Source organism: Rhea americana, unplaced genomic scaffold (assembly GCF_003343005.1).
Source record: "Rhea americana isolate MKP2758 unplaced genomic scaffold, rheAme1 scaffold_211, whole genome shotgun sequence".
NCBI lineage: Eukaryota > Metazoa > Chordata > Aves > Rheiformes > Rheidae > Rhea > Rhea americana.
The window spans coordinates 1,278,925-1,285,610 of record NW_028186269.1 but is presented as its reverse complement, the minus strand read 5'-3'; positions in this window follow the sequence as shown (position 1 = coordinate 1,285,610).

The window sequence follows — 6,686 nt, the reverse complement described above, 5'->3', positions numbered from 1 at the left end:
GCTCCCCGGCAGCTCAGCAGCAGCACCACGCTGCGGGGGTTGCACCCTTCTGCTGTCACTGCTTTCTCAGGACACTTCCTCGCCTTGTCCACACTGTCACCTTGCTGGTGCCTGCCTGCAGCTCCCTCGGGAAGCCGGCAGCAGCTCTTCTCCCTGCTCACCCATGAGGCCAGCGGACTCCCCTCCTTTCCAAGATGTCCAGCCTTCATATTTACAAGCTTCTTGGGAGCAGTAGCTGTCTCATACTGCAGTTTTCACCTTGGCAGGGCCAAAAATATGTAAAGCTTGTTGTTAATGTAAGCAATAATGGTGATGGCTTCAAGCAATACAATGATGCATGGTTCCTGCTTCAGAGGATTACAACTCTATCCAGTGGACAAAAGTGATGGGAGTGCAAACAGGGAGGTGARGTAAAAAAATGCCTGTGGCTGTATCCTTTTTTCAAGTGAACTGTTGAAGCACTGGCATCTCCACAGTGGAGAATGTGGTTAGTAACACTAGCAACGATAGCAAGAGATCCCATGACAGTAACGGGAATGGATTAGGGTAGCAGCATGAACTGGGAGGTTCCCCAGTCAAGAAGTCTTCTGACTGGGTGAATTCACCCTACGTCTTCCCTAGAGCTTAGGGTGCTAACCTTCCCTCATAGCCAACGGGGAAAACACGAGCCTTCAGGGTGCTGTATGAGGTTCTTACCCCAACACAAACATCAGAAAAGGGGTGAGGGGGAAGTTTCATTCTCAAAATGTCTCTGCTAACYGTCAAGGGAAGCTCAACAACCAGCTGTGGTGGGTTAGCCTGTGCTGCAGACATCTAAAGTGTATCTCTCATGTCCCAGAAGAGGGCATGTTTTCAGGTACACGGTGAGGCATGATGCAAAAGGAAAGGAATAAGGAAAAGAAYAAGGAAATAGGAAAAAAATATAATACAGAAATAGGAAAAAGGAATAAGGAATAAGGAAAGGAAACACAGGGAACAACAAGGGATAGGACAGGCTGGTCRTGCATACAATATAGGAGGAGAGAGGGCAGGAGAGTGGATGGATGCAGAGAAACAACTGACGGGGRACATAATGAGACAAGTTCCCACCCAAGGTGTTGCACCTCCCCAATGAGACCCCCTGCTTCCTTCCCCACCTTCCAATCTTCACTACCAGCACATCCTGTTGACCTCACTGCTGCAGACCAGGGCATCTGCCTGGGCAGAAGCAATGGCACCTGCATTTGTGGCATCTAGAAGAGCCTTGAAATCTTCTGCTCCGCCCTTGTCATGCTCTGGYGGTGAAACTAGCCTTGGAGATCCTTACATCAGGAATGAACTGTATATGTTTCTGATTTTCCACATGTTATTATCATCCATACTTGTATTTCCCCAACGTCTTCCTACCAGCTCCCAGAATACATTCTCCCTCTCATGACCAGAAGCCAGATCTTTCCCCAAAGCTCTGCCAAAAACAGAAGCTTCATGTATTACAGAAATCCCTTTCTAGCCCTTCCCATGCTCAGAGAGTGGTATGCGCAGGGTTAGCCAAGTTCTTCACAACATTCAAAATGTTGAAAATTGAGCCGTGGGCATGCTAACTTTCAGCAAGTTTCCTCCCGTGCCGGGGTAGGAGTGGAGCGCACGGTGGGTGGTAAACGTGAGCAACATGGAGCAACACTTGGGCTGGTCCGACCAAGCTGAAGTCACAGCGGAGTTAGTCACAGCGGCTCCAGCTCAGCCCAGGACTGGAGAAATGACTCAGTTTGTTAGGTAAAATAATGATTTATGAGAGATGGTGAAAGGTGAAAGTTATCACAGAGTAACCGGCAGCAGCAACCTGCAAGCTTTTGTTTCTCAGTCTGCTTTGCTCCCGAGTACATGATTCATGGGATACAGTAATCAAGGGAAATGTGCAATAGCTGACATTTCCYCCACCCTTTCACAGAAAAGGATTGCATTACCTTTCAGCTTCTGCAGGCAGTTGAATTCACTTGGTAAGGAAACAAAACGGGCAGTATATTGTCTGAAAGGAGAAGCACCTGAGTAGCGCTGAGGACAACACAGAGAATAGCAGGAGAAGAAGAGCAAATAGTCTTTAATGCCCGGAGCTGGAGGAGGCTGCCATAAGGGGCCAAGCCAAGCCAGGGCATCAGATCGTGACCAAGGCACCCAATTCCCTGCAGGCTGACAGGAGATGTGGAATGAAATAGAGACATTCCCTATGGAAAAAGAGTCTTAGTTCAAAAAAAAAAAAAAAAAAAAAAAAAAAGAAAAAGATTCAATCTGCTACTGCACGCATAGCTTGGATCTGTTAAGACTTGCACATGCTTTTTGCACTCGGAATGAGCAACTCTCCTCAGAGCCAGGGAAGCTGCAGCTGTTTTGYGCTCAGGCACAAAACCATGGATGGCTTGTCCATCTGTCCAGGCAGTCCACGCACCATGCAGGTGATCCTCACTGATCATTTCTCCACAGGGAAAGGTGAAGCACCCAAGAATTCAAGGATGCTGCAGCTCAGGTAACGCTTTTCCAAAAAAGAAAAAGTGGGTGTGTGGGTGGCAAGGCCTCGCTCCCTTTAACAGAGGTGAAGTTCGGGGACTTTGCAAGATATATCTGGAAATTCAGGCTCCTATTTCAGTGGAGCTTTGTGTAGGCTGTTACTAAATAAATCCTATTTAAATGTATTTCTTTCTCAGAACTTCTTTCTCAGAGGTAGCATTCTGGGCCTGTGCTACATCCCTTCCCTGTGTAAATGATTGTGATGAGCTCATGCATATGCACAGGGTCCATATTGCTTAAAGTTAGTAAGAAATAATTTAGTAAAATAACATTAGTGTCTTGGCCATTTCTTTCCCAGAGTCTCATTTCCTGATTTCTCTTTGCTATCTACGCAGGAGGAAAGCAAGCGAGATCTTCTTCATCCTTTMTGACTGCGAGGCAATTAATTCCCTTTCCTAATTGCGAGGGTGTTTTGCCATGAGTGATTTTAGTTTAACTTCGACCCAGATTATCGCCTGCATTTCCCACTGCTGCTCTAAATCTTTGAGAAATAAAACTTGTTATCGCTGCACGGCTCTGCCTACCTCCCATGTTGTGTTGCCTCGGGAAGGTGTTCCCAAGGGGGCTGTCTCCTGGGGCCAGCTCTCCTGCCTGCCCCAGCCAGGGGCTCACTGCCTCATGAGGGCAAACTCATCCCTCATCGCCTCTTGGCCACTTCTGCCCTGGGTGGGATGCAGAAGGAGAAAAAATCACCCTACAAGCACTCTGGCAGCTACAAAGGGTTACAAGTTTCCCCTCAAAACCTTCTTTATCTGAAAATTTTGGTTAATCTCAATCAAAACAGTTTGCTAGAGTATATGTATTCACTTTGGAAGGTGAAAAAAAGGAAGAGATTTTTGCTTAAAAGGAGAGAAATTTGTTCTACTGATGCAGCAAACAGACCACTTCCAGGGACTGTTGCCTGGTGGGAAATCAGGGTTCAGATGCCCTTACTGTGAATAACCAGGCATCAGAACAGGCCTCAACCTTTGGGCTACCACGTAGAGCTGAATATGAAAAAAAGGATTTCCTGTTTAGCCAGAGGCTGAGTGAATAGTTAGAGGAAAAATTTTGGCTTGGGTTGAATCAAAACAGAAATTTGGAGGTTTCTGGAGAAGGAGAACACTTTTGTTTCTACTTGAAAGAGGTTTGATTGGAAACCAAAAGGTTGTAGGGTCCTGGGGGAGACAGAATTGAACCTTTTAAACAGCTTGATTTTATAAATTTGGGATTGTTTTAAAATGAAGCATACCTTTTTGTGATGAAAAATCAGAAGTTATGTTTTGCAAATGTGAAGAAGAAATATCAAAACAATGTTTTCCAAAAAATGTGCATCCATTTCTAGAGTAAATATTTTTGACCAAACTTAACCCAGATTTGTAAATAAATTCAATTTCTGGTGCAGTTTTCTCAGAAAAAATTGAGTGTTTGTAGAAATAAAAGCCCACCCCATTCTATCTTCACKCTGGATTAAGGACTGTAACCATTTGGCTGTTCTGGAGTAGACGAGAGGCTTCCCCCTCACTCATTTTCATTTTTCATCTCAAAACGTTGTGGTTTCCTCTCGTGGCAAAACCAAAAATCAGTCTTCCAGTCAGAGCTCTTGCCAGCCTGCATCTTACCTCCCAGAAGGGGTGAACTCCCATTAAATAAGTAAGTCCAGCCACCGTACAGCAGCAATCCATGATGGGGAACACCGCCAGTGGACCCACACAGCCTCCCCGGTCCTTCCGGCACCCCGCCAGGCTGCTGGAAGGGAAACGCGGGGGCAGAGCAGGCACGTCGGCTCCGCATCACAGCCTCGCGCGGGCTCGTTCTTCAGGAAGGAAAGCTGAAATTATCCTCCGGGTTGGAGGCTCTTACACCCCAAACAAGAGAGAAACAAGAAGAAATCCACTATCTAAAAGACATTTGCCAGTTAAACATCAGGCGATGTATTCCACCCTCTYTAATTTCTTGAGCTGGGAATCAGTCACTTTACTGCGAATAGCATCAGGGGGATTATTGCTATTTCACCGCTTCGGCAAACGCGGCGGCTGGCAGCCGAAATTGCTGGCGCGTCACCTGTGCTGCTCCGGCGAGAAGCGAGGTTTCCGCGCGGTCACCCCCAGCGGCGGTAGCTGCGCCTTCGGCGCTGCTCGGTGCCCGAGTCCGACCGGGGAGCGTTATTTCCGCTTCCCTCGGAAACGCGCTGGGAAATGTCCGAGGTGAGACGTTACACAACGCGGCAAAGCGGTGCGGCGCTCCCTAGGAAATTCGCYGGGCTCTGCGACTCCGACTTGCAAGAAGAAGCACAGTTACTTCACTAAAAAGTCCCTCCTGCCTGTACGGTACCTAAAACCGGACAGTTTTTCATGACCTCTGCATCCGACGTGTCCGTTTCCAATGGCTGCACGATGCACACGGGAACTTACACTTCACAGCCAATGCACTTGCCATAAATTTGCACAAAAATAGGCTKCTCCTTTATTTACAGGGCCAGGCTGCTGCCATGCATGAGATGGTATTTTTAGATTTTTCTAATAGTTCCCTTGTGTGGGCAGAAGCCTTATTGCCCTCAAAATAAATATTAAGAGACCAGAATAAATGTCAAGGGAATGCTGACCTCAGGATAAACTACCTAAATTCTGGCTTCTTAACTGCTGTCTTATTTGTGTAATAACGACTGAGTCACAGGATGACCCTGAATGTTTGGCGGTTACCTCCCCGGCTCGCGCGGGGAAAGCAGACACTGATCTTCACAGCTGCTCATTCCCCAAAGCGCGCGGTCAAGTGTAACATAGCAAAGGGCAGGACCAAGCTTTACTTTTTTTTTTTTTTTTATTTCAAGGACTCAGTCATTCAAAGAAAATTTATGAAAACATTATGCAATTTGGCTGTACACAGTAATCAGAGGTGTGTAATGAATACCTAATTCAGAGATTGAGAGATTTAATAGGGCGTAAATCATCTTATGACCATGGTCAGAAAGCAGACAGGGGCCGTGAACCAAATGAGTTTGCAGCGAAATATGTCGAAGTCTGTGACTCAGTTGTTGTCTTATATAAAAGGGAAATGCTAAAGAGCTGCAAAACCCTGTRAATTATACAAGCAGGGGGTTTAATTACTTTCACTGAATTTATAGATTTTTCTGCACTGCAAGTAGCTCTTAATTACTCATTACATTTTAAACACCTGCAAATCAGAAATTAGATCTGCAGGTAAATCTGACCTTGATAATGCTTTTGGAATAATGGAAAACTGTACCTATCTGTACAGATTATTTTTCAGTGATATTTTAAATCATGTATAATATAAATGAAAGAAAAAAACAGAAGCATTAAAAAATCTTATTCACTCATTTCTTCCTGAAAGCTTGTCAAACAGATTAAGTATGCATTTTTCAGCAATCACGTAACAACATTTCTTCTTCCACTGGAAAGGATTTACTACTTTGAAAAACTCAGAATGTGGTTATTTACATTACCAAAGATCAARAGTGCACAGATTTGTTTTGCAGCCTGCACTTTGTTTAAAATATTGACAATTTCTTSCAAGTAAAAGGACAAAAGTAAAAAAGACATAATATTTATCACAGAGTGTATAAAAACCTATTAATGAAAACTTGATACATGCTTAATTGAGACAAAAAGGTTTTTTCACATTTAAAAATTCTACATGTATCATCAAGAGGGAAAAACAGAAACCTAAATATGCCTCCTTATCTTCCAAAGCTGTTCAGTACTAATGGAGCGCAAGACACGATGATTTAAATCTTCCTACACAGACAGCTGCAACTATTCATTTTATAGAGAATACTAGAAAAATACCAAGAGAAAAATCCATTTGCTAATGTCTCGTACTTCCATTTGTAAACATAGTGTAAACATAAACACAAGGAAATGAAAATCGTATTTAGAGAGTTATGGAAAATGTGGGCCCGCTGCTGAATGGAGTGGGTGCTCCAGTGACAAAGGATACAGACAAGGCAGAGCTAGTAAATGCCTTCTTTGCTCCAGTCTTTCTAGAATCATAGAATCAGTAAGGTTGGAAGGGACCTCTGGAGATCATCTAGTCCAACCTCCCCACTCAACAGGGTCATCTAGTGCATGGTAGACAGGGTTGCATCCAGGCAGGCCTTGAAGATCTCCAGAGAGGGAGACTCCACAACCTCTCTGGGCAACCTG